This window comes from Lygodium microphyllum, chromosome 10 (assembly GCF_053477565.2).
Source record: "Lygodium microphyllum isolate KBCC chromosome 10, Lygodium_microphyllum_v1.1.10, whole genome shotgun sequence".
NCBI classification, from domain to species: Eukaryota; Viridiplantae; Streptophyta; class Polypodiopsida; order Schizaeales; family Lygodiaceae; genus Lygodium; species Lygodium microphyllum.
In genome coordinates, this window is record NC_141144.1 from 115,677,136 (window position 1) to 115,691,326 (window position 14,191).

Sequence of the window (14,191 nt, forward strand, 5' to 3'; positions counted from 1 at the left end):
CACCCCTCATAAATGTACCCTCTACATTTCCTATTTATCAATTAACACCATTCCTTAGTGATTCCTTACAAATTTCTGCCACTCCTTCTTTAACCTTTTCTTCCTTTTATGATTTTTCCTATCCTTCCCTACATCCACTTTCCCTTATTCCATTACCCTCTCCTAACACTTCCATATCTCAACCACCTCAGTTGGTTAGTGACTGTGCCGGTTTTGATACTCAGATTTCTAGAAGAAGGGGATGGAGTTCGGATGATTGCCTTACAAGACCGCAGATTAATTGGCCAGTAATTCCAGGAGAATGGACAGCTTCTAGTCAAGCTTATCAAAACTATGTTCATTTTGCCCAACAATATTCACAGTCTGCAGATCCCTCAGTGAGATTAACTGCTCACTTTGCTTGGTACCTGGCGTATATGCATAGGCACTCTCATACTGATTCAAAGCCTATTCCAAAGTTGTGCATGAATGTCAATGTTAGCATTGATTCCCAATAGTTGGAGATACTGTATTTTCATGCCCTCTGTTTGCCTAGCAGATACTTGGTCCTATTGGAAAGGATGTGCTGTCTCCAATTTTTTCAAAATCCTCCTAAAAACTTTGTAGATGAATCCTTATCTATGGATCGATTCCGACAACATCAATCTTTTAAGAGGGATCATCTTCATTGATGCCTTTCCAATGTATGGTGCAAGCTTTTTAATGCAAAACTCTTCTTTTTGAAGAAGTCATTCAGATGGTTGTGTTGTGTTGTGTGTTTGTGCTGTGAGTTCATGTATGTCAAACGAACGTGGTGGTTTCCTATTGGATTTTGTGTACGAGCTATATTTTGGAGATTTGTAAAGATGGGGTCGTGGCTGGCGAGTTGAAGCAAATGATGATGATGAAGAAGAAGCAAACTCTTATATCCTTTACAAATTTGTGGTGATTTTTAGTTTGATAAGAGGTGTTAATTTCAAAAGAGTTTTCCTTTCTTTGTATTTTTATATCAGAAACAGGTTATAAGATGAGGTCGTGGTGGATGGATTCTTTTTGAGAAGATAATGAAGATCAAAGTGAAGCTTTTCCTTGAACTTGTATTCCCTTTTTCCTGGGTCGCGAGGACGCTTCCTTATTAAGTGTGGGGATATGTTGAGTGTTGAAATGACTTGTTTTTTGGCTGATTTTTGTTGTTTTTGAGAGCTGAATGGTTGATTTTATGGGATGATTGATTGGTTTGGAAGTGGTTTGAGAGTGTTTTGGATTATATTGATTGTGTTTTGGAAGATCATGATGTTTGTTGATGGTTCTGTGATATTTTGATAGGTTCTGAATGGTTCTGTATACCTTCTGTTTTGTTCTGTTTTGGTCTGTTTTGTTCTGATTGTCTTCTGTAAGAAGGGATAGAGTATTGATTGATGAAGAATGAGATATTGTGAAAGCTTAGTGAATGTTTTGTGAGAGTTTGGAATGATTTGAGAATGAGTCATGAGGTTTTGATGACCTTCTGTAGGTCTTCTGTAGAGCTTCTGCTTCTGTTCTGTTTCTGTTATGTTCTGTACTGTAGCTGTTCTGGTACTGTTCTGTAAGTGTTCTGTGGAATGTATGTGTGACTTTGGGAAAGTTTTCTAGCCTTGGAAAGAGGTGAATACAAGTGCAAAAGATCTGAAGGAAGTGGAAGAAGTAGCTGTTGAAGACTCAAGAGAAGACTAGAGTGAAGTGACAGTAGTGAGCTGTGAAGAGACACTGTAGTGGCTCTGGTGACCTTTCATATCAGACATACCTCTTGGGAGGGGTATCCACGACCTAAGAGTGATTATTGAGAGTAATTTTTGAGAGATTGTAGTGAGGATATGATGTATTATTGATAGAGTGTGTGTGAGAGAGTCAGAGATAGCCAATTCTACTCAAACAGAGTGATTGTATACGAGAGATTGAGAGAGAAGACTATGAAGATATTGAAGATGAATACTATGTGATGTATTTCCATTCAAAGATGGTGTATTTCTTTGCTTTCTTTGTTCCATTGATGGATTTTGTGAGGATGTTGAAGCATATGGTCGATTCTATTAAAAACCGTGGGAGATCTACATGATGCTGCATGAAGATTTGTTGTGCCTGGTGTTCTTTTCTTCATTGTGATCATATGAAACATGATAAACAAGCTTGTTGATGTTACAAGATAGATTTTCTTGCAAGAGAATTCCCTTTTCCTTGGTGTTCCTCTCGGGGCTCCAGAAGGGTCTACACCAATGATGGAATTAGTCTAGCTGATATTCCAAACTCTACCATTCTGTTGCATGCTCAAATGATCCACACACTTTTTTCAAGCTAGAGACACAATGCCCTTATGAGTAGAATCGGTGTACCCTTTGCTGGAAAGCCTTACAGCCAACACCTTGGATGAGGTGAATTGGAATTCCTACATTTGGAAAACAATATAGGCCTTAGCAAAGATACTAGCCACATCACCAAGGTTGGTAGGAGGAGAGTCCCCAGCTACCACTATAGAGTCCAAGAGTGAAAAACCTGCCTCTAAGGCTTCAACCGTATGCTTTGGAGGAGTGTCATGAGCCATTATCCAGGAAGCTCTAAGGAAGGTGGAGAGAGAAGTGATAGAGGAGACTTCGGAGCTATCACCAATCAATAAGGAGCCATCGCCAATCCACGAGGAGCATTGCTTCCCATACCAACAAGCCCAACCATCTCGCCTTCAATCAGGAGGATAATAGGGGGAAGAAAAAAGCCACAAAGAGCAGCATGACAATGTGGAAAGGTTTGCTAAGGAAAAGGATAATGACCAACCACCTCAATCACAAGAAGCCTCAAGCAAGAGGATAGTTACTGAGCAGCAAGGCGGCTCAGAGCTCTCAAGCCAAGGGGGAAGAAGAAAGATCACTCTCGAAACCCCGATACAAAAGGCTCACACCACTGTCGAGGAAAATAGGAAACTGCAAAGGGTGGAGGAGGAGTCAAAGAGGCTAGAAGAAGAGTGTAGAGAGAGGCGAGAAGAGGAGGAAGAGCAGTTGAGAAGACAAGAGGAAGAGGAGACTGCCTTGGCCATTCAAAGATCAATGGAGCAACCCTCCCAGAATTGGCAATGATGAGCCCAGCAAGGGAGGACATGCCAAGCATGAGCACAGCAATGGAATAAGCTGGACCAAGACCAGTGGTGGAAGGCAAGGATAAAGCCCTACTACAACCAATCCCACCAATCTTGGCTACACCAACAATCACCCCAACACAAGTTATTGTAAAAGGGGTGGTCATCAATGAAAGTAATCTCATGGCTTGGGTGTAGTACCTATGAGCACAGCAATGGAATAAGCTAGACCAAGACCAGTGGTGGAAGGCAAGGATAAAGCCCTACTACAACCAATCCCACCAATCTTGGCTACACCAACAATCACCCCAACACAAGTTATTGTAAAAGGGGTGGTCATCAATGAAAGTAATCTCATGGCTTGGGTGTAGTACCTAATCAGCAAAGTACAAGAAATTGCACATGCACCTAGTAAAGGAGTCCCCCTTGCAAGAACCAAGAGACTAGCAGCAACATATGCAGATGTAGAGTCACACTAAGGGCCTAAGGTAACCCGCTTGAAGTGTCAATCACTTCGATGCCTTCGACCATGCGCCTTAATGAAGATCAAGATGAACTAGTGAAGGAATTTCAAAGCCAACTCCACAAGGAAATAGAAGATAAAAAGGATGCATTTGCAGAGCTCCAAAAAGAAAAGAGTGCCTTCGCAGACTACATGATGGAGCAAGTGATAGTAATGACCATCATAAATTGGGCTATGATCACATTAAAAGAGGCTCTAAAGGCAAAAGAGGGAGAAGAGGGTCTCAAGGAGTTGTATGATAAAGAAAGAGAGACCCGCATCTCCTTGGAAATATGTGTGCCTTCAACTCCTACGAAAATATGTGCGCCTTCAACTCCTGAGAAAATAAATGTCTAGAGCTGGAAATAAAGAGTTGAAGAGGCAAAGAGAAGAGGCTAGGAAAGAGCTATAGGAGGCAAGGAATCAATGAGATTTGGAGAAAAAGAAGAAACTAATGGAATTTCACAACCAGTTACAATCAACCCTCCACAAACAAGCCATACTGAAAAAGCAGGTGGAATGAAAAACCCAAGAGCAAGAGCAAATGCATACACTGTGACGGAAGCAAGAGCAAGTGATTGCCACTCTAGCTCGATGTACCAAAACCAAGGGTTAGAGTAGATGAAATAAAAGTAGAAGAATGGGTAGTCATGAATGAAGATCCAATCAAAAACTAAGCCTACAAGCTGACCCATGCCAAGAGTGAGCACCTCTTAGCGGAAAGCAAAGTCGCGACTGTCAAGATAAGAATGTTGGAGCAACAACACACATTCTTAAGCATAGTATTGAATGTCATGTAGCCAGGAGGAGAAGAGATGTTGGAGCAACTAAAGAGAAAGCTCTATAGAATTGACAAGGAGGGCCTTGCAACATGGACTCCATGACAAGGCACCTAGGCCTAGCACTAGTTTGGGAGTGGGAGTGGAGGAGCAACATGCTTACCTAATCTTAGCTGGTTTAACTATACAAGAACTCGCCTTGCTTGGGATTGGGGAGCCAAAATAGCAAATGCAACCACTGCAACGGGAGCCACAAGAGCTAGTACAGAAAGAAGGGCCTGATTTTGAACCAGACCATCAAGAGGAAGAAAAAGTGCAAGAACCAAGCCCCCCTATGCAGCCACAAGTGCAACTAGAGGAGCAAGAGAAGAAAGCAAGATTGCCCAAACATATGGTGGAGGCAAGGCACAAGTGCAAGGAGTAGGTGGAACATGCTCACAAGAAGTTTCAAGCTAGGACATTGCAAGTTCTACAAGTGGCCATCCCTCAAAGTGAGAAGTGTGATCCCGTCAATTGGGGCCAAGAACTTGTAGTGTGGGAGCAATGGGAGAACCGCAGCCCTTTTGAGTTCTCTTCACTTTCCCTTGCTCATTGGACAAAATGCTATCTCCTAGGGTGGTGGAGGATGTCATCAAGATTTTAACAAGGCTAGGAAGGAGATAGCTAGAGGAATGGAGGAGGCATCCCACAAGGTGGCAACAAGAACCTACAAACTATTGGGAAGATAAGGCAACGAAGGTACCCCGGAGAGTAGAGGGATATGAACTCCTCAAAACCCCATCATCGACCTACATAGCAAACTTTCAACCACCTAAGCCCTTATCAACATATGCCATGGGACTAGCACTCAACTAGCAAGGGGGTAATGTTACAAACTAAAAGGAAGTCCAAGATAGAAAAGCCCCAAAAAGTCAAAAATGGAATACAATCCAAGACAAGAAAACAGAAGAGGAAGGAAAGCTCAGGAAAATGTAGGAAAAGCCTTAATGTAAAAGGAAGCACACAATAATGAGTACACCAAATATTCTAGCAAAGAAAGAGTTGGGCGCATTGTAACTCATTTTGTAAAAGAACACCAAGCTTCCTCCTATGTAATTTGTAAATGTAGACGGGTACGGATGAAGGAACCATGAAAAGAGGAAAGAAATAAAGAAAGAATACCTTGGCTAAAATGGTCAATCATGTTAAAAGGGATGGGCACCCAAAGAGGAGGAGGGCATGTATAAAAAAGCAAAAAGGGAATGAAGAATATCATTCTTGTGTGTGGCCAACCAAAATTAGCTCTCTTCTTCTTCTTCTTTTCTTGTTTTTGCTTGATTGAGCTTGTGCTTGAGAGAGGGAGTGTGAGGGAGTGAGGGTGTGAGGGTGAGGGACCATGGTGGAGAAGCTCTCCATCTTCTCCTCTCTTCTTCTTCTCTTCTCTTGTCTCACGCGCAACAATGGAGGAGAATGGAGCTTGGAGCTTGAGGATTGAGCTTGCTTAAGCTTGCACCTTGGATCGTGAAGCTACCAGAGTGCATGAGGGAGGAAGCAACTCAATCGAGCATGGAGGTAAGGTCACTACACTCATAGGTATGAGAGCGCGTAAAAGTATGTGAGAGATAGCCATTGCACTCGGCCTAGCAAAGCACAATTAGATGTCACCCGTGCAAATCCAAGGTACTCTATCAAGCATACCTTAGTCACAGAGCACCAACTAAGTACATACATACATACATACATACATACATACATACATACATACATACACACACATACATACACGTGCACACATGTATGCATATATATACACATATACACCCACCCTATCAAGATATGAAATATAGTATGCACATCCATCAAGACAAGATATGTAAGAACATATTGAAGGAAAATGCTCACAAAGGTTATAAGGACTATCCCTATGAGGCATTCCCATAGTTAATTTGGTTGGTGTTGGCACATCTCACAAAGTGCAATCTAGCTCTATGCTTGCTCCAATCCTTGTAAGACGAGTTTGAAATTATTGAAAAACAATAGTGATTTTTAAATCCTCATCATATTTGAATTCCAATCAACCTTCTTTGTAATATACATGGTATTTATGTAAGTGTATGTGGTGATGAACTTGTAGCATGCTACTAGTTTTAAATGTTGTGGTGTACTTATTATCAAAAGAACAATGCTAGCATTACACATTGTAGCTACATGCTTGTTGCTTTGTGCTAACTTCATAGACACACTCTAATGGTGATGTCCAAGACTACAATTTGGTTATGTAGGACAACTAATGCATCTTATTAGGTTTTGATGAATCTCGTGATTCTTCCTTTGATAAGTAGATGTTATGTGGTGTAGGAATAACCCTTCTTCATGTTCTATCCACAAAGATAATGTTTGTAGCTTCATCTACTCAAATCCCAAAGGTAGGTAGGTAGATTCAATCAATTTCTCCAAGTTACTAACCAACCAATCTAGAGAGTGCATAAGATAATAAAAAACTTGAGATATAGAGGATCCCGATAGTGAAATCATTGTGCATAAAATGTGGACAATTCATCATTTTACTTCTCCAAACATTAAAGGTTGGATTGCCATTATAAGATTGGTTGCATAGTCATACTCACCTAGCTGAAAAAGGCTTTTATGTTTTCAAATTTGCAACCATAGGGGCATCCTTTACGCACCAACTACTAGTTGAGTGTACATGGTGGGTTCCCAACTATTACTTATCTTGCAAAAGTATTAAGATCTTTCCATGCCTAAGGTCTTTTCTTATGCAAACCGTGGACCATCAAGGACTTCAACATTAAGCTACCACACCCGTTCTTCTCTCTCTTAAAGAAAGGTGGTGATGCAATTTTATGAGCTTTCAAGCTAGATGATAGCTCTACAATATGTGATAACTTAATACAAATTCATTGAAAAAAAAGTACCCCCAATCTTCAAGTATATCTTGTTGACATGGTACTTTTTTAACCGAAGAATTGAATATGCAAAAGCTTGGAGGCATATCCTATGTTACATGAAACGCATGGTGCTAATCGAGAAAGCACTTATTTTCCAAATATTTTTAGTTATTCATTGTGTCATGTTAAGAGTTTAGCACATTAGTAAGGTATTTCATAATGACAAAAAATATGTGCATGATGTAAGGTAAGGTACTTTAAGAGTTAATTCAAAAAAATTTGTGGAGGATACTTTACCAACAAGCACAATTATCCATTTCAATAGCTCTTCCCCTTTTGTCTTCAAGCTATGTTGAAGTTCTATATAGTGTTGTTTATGGCCTTCTTTGCCAGCCTATAAGTTTAAAATGAGGATCTATATTAGGTGGCCTTTTCAAATCCTTTATGTCTCTTTCATGTACTTTTTATAAAGGTAAACTAGTGCCCTTTAATTCATCAATGTGAAAGGGGGATAGTCCTTGTAGTAATATCACATGCATGCTTGTGCATGTGCACACATATAACTTATTAAAGTAGAACGAGCACATATTTAATTTTGGAGTCTATTAAAACAAATAATGGCATGGAAAATACATATTAAAAGCTTCACCAACATAGCACACACACAACATATACACATGTGTATGCTTATACGCACATGCACATAGAGTTATAATTTGTTAGTTGCATTCTATTGAGGCATCTACCATTGCTTGTGAACACTCTAGAGTCACACTAGGCCTTTCCACAATCTTGATCTACATGGAATGCACATTGCTCCACCAATAGGAGTTTGATTCATCAAGTGATTGATGATTCTTCTTGATCCCAAATTATTTAAAGAGTTGTCAATTACAAGCCAATCCAAAGTCGATAATGTAAAAAAAGTGTGACAATTCATGGGCCACTTTATGTAACCAAAAAAGTCAAGGCCCCATGCACTAGGAGGCAACAATCCTATTTATCTCTTAGAAACATTGATTTTCACAACAAGTTACCCATTCATCATCCCATGGGCTTTAAAACTTGGTCCAACAACTTGGGTTACTTGATCATGGAACACACTCTACCTGTACACAAATTCTCAAACCCACTAGCTTGTATCGCATGAACAAATGGGCACGCCTATCTAAAAACATCTTGTTACTTGAGGGAACCTTAGGGGCAACATGGCTCTTACATGTTGGGAATAAAGGGCCATCGTGCTTGCACCCACTCTGGGTGTAAATGTCCCTTTACAGGACATTTTACTATATACCTATTTGATGGAATAAGTGGTACACATTGAACTACCCAAAAGCTTCACCAACATAGTGCACACACAACATATACACATGTGCATGCTTGTACACACATGCACATAGAGTTATAGTCAGTAAGTTGCATTCTATTGAGGCATCTACCATTGCTTGTGAACACTCTAGAGTCACACTTGGCCTTTCCAAAATCTTGATCTACATGGAAGGCACATTGCTCCACCATTAGGTATTTGATTCATCAAGTGACTGATGATTCTTCTTGATCCCAAATTATTTAAACAGTTGTCAATTACAAGCTAATCCAAAGTCCATAATGTAGAAAAAGTGTGACAATTTGTGGGCCACTTTATGTAACCAAAAAAGTCAGGGCCCCATGTGCTAGGAGGCAACAATCCTATTTATCTCTTAGAAACATTGGTTTCCACAACAAGTTACGCAATAATCATCCCATGAGCTTCAAAACTTGGTCCAACAACTTGGTTCACTTGATCTTGGAACATACTCTGCTTGTACACAAGTTCTCAAACCCACTAGTTTGTATCACATGAACAAATGGACACACCTATCTAAACACATCTTGTTACTTGAGGGAACCTTGGCGACATGGCTCTTACATGTTGGGAATAAAGGCCCACAATGCCCACACCTACATTGTTGAAGTACCCAAAAGAAGATATCTCTCTCTCTCTCTCTCTCTCTCTCTCTCTCTCTCTCTCTCTCTCTCTCTCTCTCTCTCTCTCTCTCTCTCTCTCTCTCTCTCTCTCTCTCTCTCTCTCTCTCTCTCTCTCTCTCTCTCTCTCTCTCTCTCTCTCTCTCTCTCTCTCTCTCTCAATCAATCAATCAATCAATCAATCAATCAGCATCTCCGTTGATACACCCTTGAAGCTCCATCAAGCATTGGTCTACAACAAACTTGAGACATGGTGTTGTCCACTTGGGGGACAAGTATGCATGTGATATTGCAGGCATTGACAATATGCAACTGGAATTTTAGCATGGTTTAGTGTTTACCGTTCATCATGTGAGGTATCCCAGCTCAAGAAGAGCTTGAGAAGCACATGGTAGCTAGATGATGAAGGCTATCACACTACTTTTGGAGATGGAAAATGGAAGATATGTAAGGGATCTAGAATAGTTGCTCGTGGTACTAAGAATGATGCCCTCTATCCATTGCATGTATCTAGTGTGTGTGAACATGTTGTTGCCATTATCGAGTAGCTAAGTGTTTCCTTGTGGCATGGCCGATTGGGACACATGAGTCAAAATCAAATGAAAGTGCTTTCTTGTTTGGGTTATTTGCCATGTTTAAGATATGTTGATTTTGACCATTGTGATCATTGTGTCTATGGTAAATATGCTCAAACATCACATCATAAATCTCTTTTATTGAAAATCTTATCCTGTAGAGTTGGTACATTCAGATGTATGCCAAATGCCAAGATTTTCTCTAGGGAGAAAGAAGTACTTTATCACTTTTGTTGATGATGCTACACGCAAAGTCTGGGTGTATCCTATTCGTTGTAAGGACAAGGCATTGGATACGTTCAAGAAATTGGCATTGGCTGAAAATATGATAAGTAAGATACTCAAGTGTCTTTGCTCTGACAATGGTGGGAAATATGTGTCTAAGGTCTTTCAGGACTTTTGTGATAGTAAAGGGATAAAGAGGAAGCTCACTACCCCTCATAATCTGCCCCAAAATGGAGTTGCAAAGCATATAAAGAGGCCCATTCAAGAAAAGGTCTACACCATGCTATCTCATGCTACATTATCCCATGGCTTTTGGGAAAAGGCTGTTATGACAGCTATTCATTTGATTAATTGGTCCATCTAGTAGGTCTTTGGGGGGGAGAGTTCCTCAGGAAGTGTGATCAAGCAAGCCACCTTAGTGTGCTCATTTGAGAGTGTTTGGCTGCAAGGCTTTTGTGCAGATTTGAGCCAAAGTCTTATAAATGTATTTTCATAGGATATGGTTACAAGGGTGAAATGGGGTATTGATTATGGGATCCCAAGAAACGGAAAGCAGTACGCAGCAATCATGTTATCTTCCGGGAAGATTGCATGCACAAACAACCCAAAAAAGTAGGGTCAGAAGGCTTATATTTTGGGAAGATGTATTGATTGGACATCAGAGAATGCCCACTAGACCACAACAAGAAGATGTAGGGAGGAATAATGCTGAAAATGATTAACAAGCAATATGCCCATGATGTCCCGCAATCTCAAAAGCAGGATAATATGCATTCAGGACAGTTTGAACTATTAGGACAACGTGCTAAAATTTTAGGACAGCAAGTTGTAAATGCAAATTTGTAGGCCCAACAATTAGCAAATGTGGAACCTTTGCTCTATAGGTTGGCCCGATCTTCAAGGCTGCATGACAAGTTTGTTCTCGGTACTCAATATGTTGCAGATCATGTCATGTTGAGTGATTGTGGTGAATCATCATGCTTCAAGGAAGCAATGGACAGGAAGGGACAACTAGAAGTGGCATAATGCTATGATGTCAAAGATGGAATCTCTTGAAAAGAATGGTACTTGGGACTTGGTGCATTTGCTTAAGGGGCAGAAGATACTACCATGCAAATGGGTTTATAAGATGAAAGTCACTTTTGGTTCCTCACCAAAGTACAAAACATGGCTTATTGCAAAGGGATACAAGTAGTAACATGGAGTTGATTTTGATGAAATCTTTTCTCCTATAGTCCCATGGTTGCATCTAAAGATATGGAACTCATGCAGATGGATGTAAAGACTACATTCTTACATGGTGATCTATGTGAGGATATTTATAAGCAGCAGCATGTAGAGGGTTTTGTGGCAAAGGGAAAAGAGCACATGGTATGTAAACTCAAATAGAGTTTTTATGGGTTGAAACAAGCACCTTAAGAGTGGTATTACAAGTTTGATACATTCATGCAATCTCAAGGCTACAATTGGAGTCAAGTGGATCACTACTTGTACACAAAGAAAGCAACGGATGACAACCTAATACTCCTAGTTTTGTATGTGGATGACATGTTGATTACAGGGAGGGATGTTCATGCCTTGGATACCCTGAAGCAAAGCCTACATAGCAATTTTGTTGACATGAAGAATCTTGGTGAGGCAAATCATATTCTTGGGATGTGGATACTCGAGGAGGATAAGTCAAAGGGTCTTCTCTATTTGTCATAGTAGGAGTATGTATCCAAGATTTTGCAATGTTTCAATATGGAGGGGGGAAAGCCATTGGTGTTCCATTGCCTCCATATGTGAAACTCAGTGTAGAGGGAAACCCTAAATCTGATGATGAAAAGGCTCAAATGGCCAAAATTCCATATGCTTTGGTTGTTGGCAGCTTGATGTATGCTATGGTTGCTATATGTTTTGACACTGCATTTGCGGTGGGAGTGGTTAGCAGGTACATGGCACACCCTACCAAGAAGCATTGGGAAGCAATGAAGATTATCATGAGAGACCTTAAGGGGGATTTGTGCGTCTACTTTGGAAAGCAAAGGAATTTATGGTTGGCTTTATGAATGCAAACTATGTTGGTCATTCGGAGTGCAAGAAGTCTACTTCAGGGTATGTATTCACCTTCATTAGTGGAGCAATCTCATGGATATCCAGGCTATAGAAGTGTGTTGCATTGTCTACTATAGAGGCAGACTATGTGGCTACCTACCACCACTAAGGCATGCAAGGAGGCTTTATGGCTCTCATGTCTAGTGGGAGAGCTTGGCATTATAGAGGTTCTTGTTCTCCATTGTGATAGTAGAGAGTGTTATCATGTTAGCATGGAATCTTGTCTTTCATGCAAAGATAAAACACATAATAGCATTTAATCAGAGAACTGCTTGATAGTAAGAGCATTGAGCTTGTCAAAGTACATACTGATGACAACCTGGCAAACCTGCTCACGAAGGGTCTTCCAGCAAAGCGATTTGCCCATTGCCACCAGATGATGGGAGTTGGATAGGTATAGGTTTTCAACTTTGTACATACTTAGACTTAGCTAATTCTTTCACTACCTTTAGGCATGTTGCCTTTAGGTGGGAGGTTGTTGGAAATAAAGGGTCACTGTGCCTATATACCTATCTAATGGAATAAGTGGTACACATTGAAGTACCCAAAAGAAGATAACTATGTATGTCTGCCTGTCTGTTTGTCTGTTTGTCTGTCTGTCTCTCAATGTGCATCTCCATTAATACACCCTTGAAGCTCCATCAAGCATTGTTCTACAACATTATATATCCTACATGGATAAGGACTTGATAACAAAGGTGAGAGCCCATATGAGGGTACCGGGGTGAGCTTGGGCAACTCATGTTGCAGTCTCTCCTTCAAGGTGCATGCCACTAAGGAGCAACCATTCTCAGCCCCTTAGTATACAAGTGTTTTGTGAGGAGTTGAGGTAGTTGTATCTTATGCCTCCTATGCATGCCAAGAGGATCTAAGGGGTTGAGCCAAGGCATGGAGCTTAGGAAGCGAGCTGTGAGATTTAAGATAGTTTGTGATGCATCATGCTCTAAGTAGACAACATGGTCCATAAAGCACGCACATTGAGTTCAGAAGGAAAGTCATGGTTAGATGAGGCACATGGAGGTGCTAAGGAAGCTATTTGATGAGGAACCACCACAAAGCATGTCCTATGGTGAGCTATTACATGGGGTGGATACCTTGAGATTGAAGGGGGCCGTGTCATGATGAGGTATATATTGTGTGAAGGCTACATGTTAATGTGGAAGGCATTGACCTTGAGAGGTCACCTCATGAAGGATATACCCCAACAAGCTAGACCCATGAGGTCAAGTACTAAGGTGTGGGGTAAAACCTTGTTGAACCTATTTAGGAAGCTTTTTATGGACATGAAGGATGTACCAAGGCTTGAGAGTGGATTGACGAGGCTACTTGGTATCACACATGACCCTTGAGATTGTTATGCTAGAGCCATGAGGTGAAACTCAAAGGAAGGTTCATGACAACCCATTTGTGTTCTTTATTTGGAGTTGGAATGTGATAACCATGCCCCACGCAAGTCAATCGGCTTATGCAAGGGCTTCATTACTAGCATTGTGAATAAGTCATAAGCATTTATTCTATATATTATTTAGAGCTTTGCCTTGGAAATCCTGAACCAACCATAAGGCTTCAAAGCCTATGTGGCGCACAAGGAGGATAAGTTTGATATTCAAGGAAAAAGAGGGTTTTTTCTTAAAGGGTTGTCTTTATTTTCTATCACACACACACACACACACACACACACATATACACCCCTTTCTCTCTCTCTGGTACACACACATCCTTTCTCTCTTTCTCTTAGTTAATTGAATATAAGATATGATCATGGAAAGGGAAAGTGCAAGTCATTGAAAATTTGTAATGTTTCTCTCCTTTTTCTAGAGAGAGATGAATTTCTTTTTCAATTAGACATATGGAATGATATGGTATTTTAATGGTTGAACATGTGCATGCTTTTAAAAACATCCACAAATTCATATACACTATAAAAAGATTTTATTTTAAAAAAATCAAACATATGGCATGAGATAATAATTTTAATGGTTGAACATGTTCATGCGATGTATACATGCTCTAAAACCACAAGCAAATGCATATTATTTAGAGTTTTGCCTTGGGAACCACAAGTGTATGTGGCA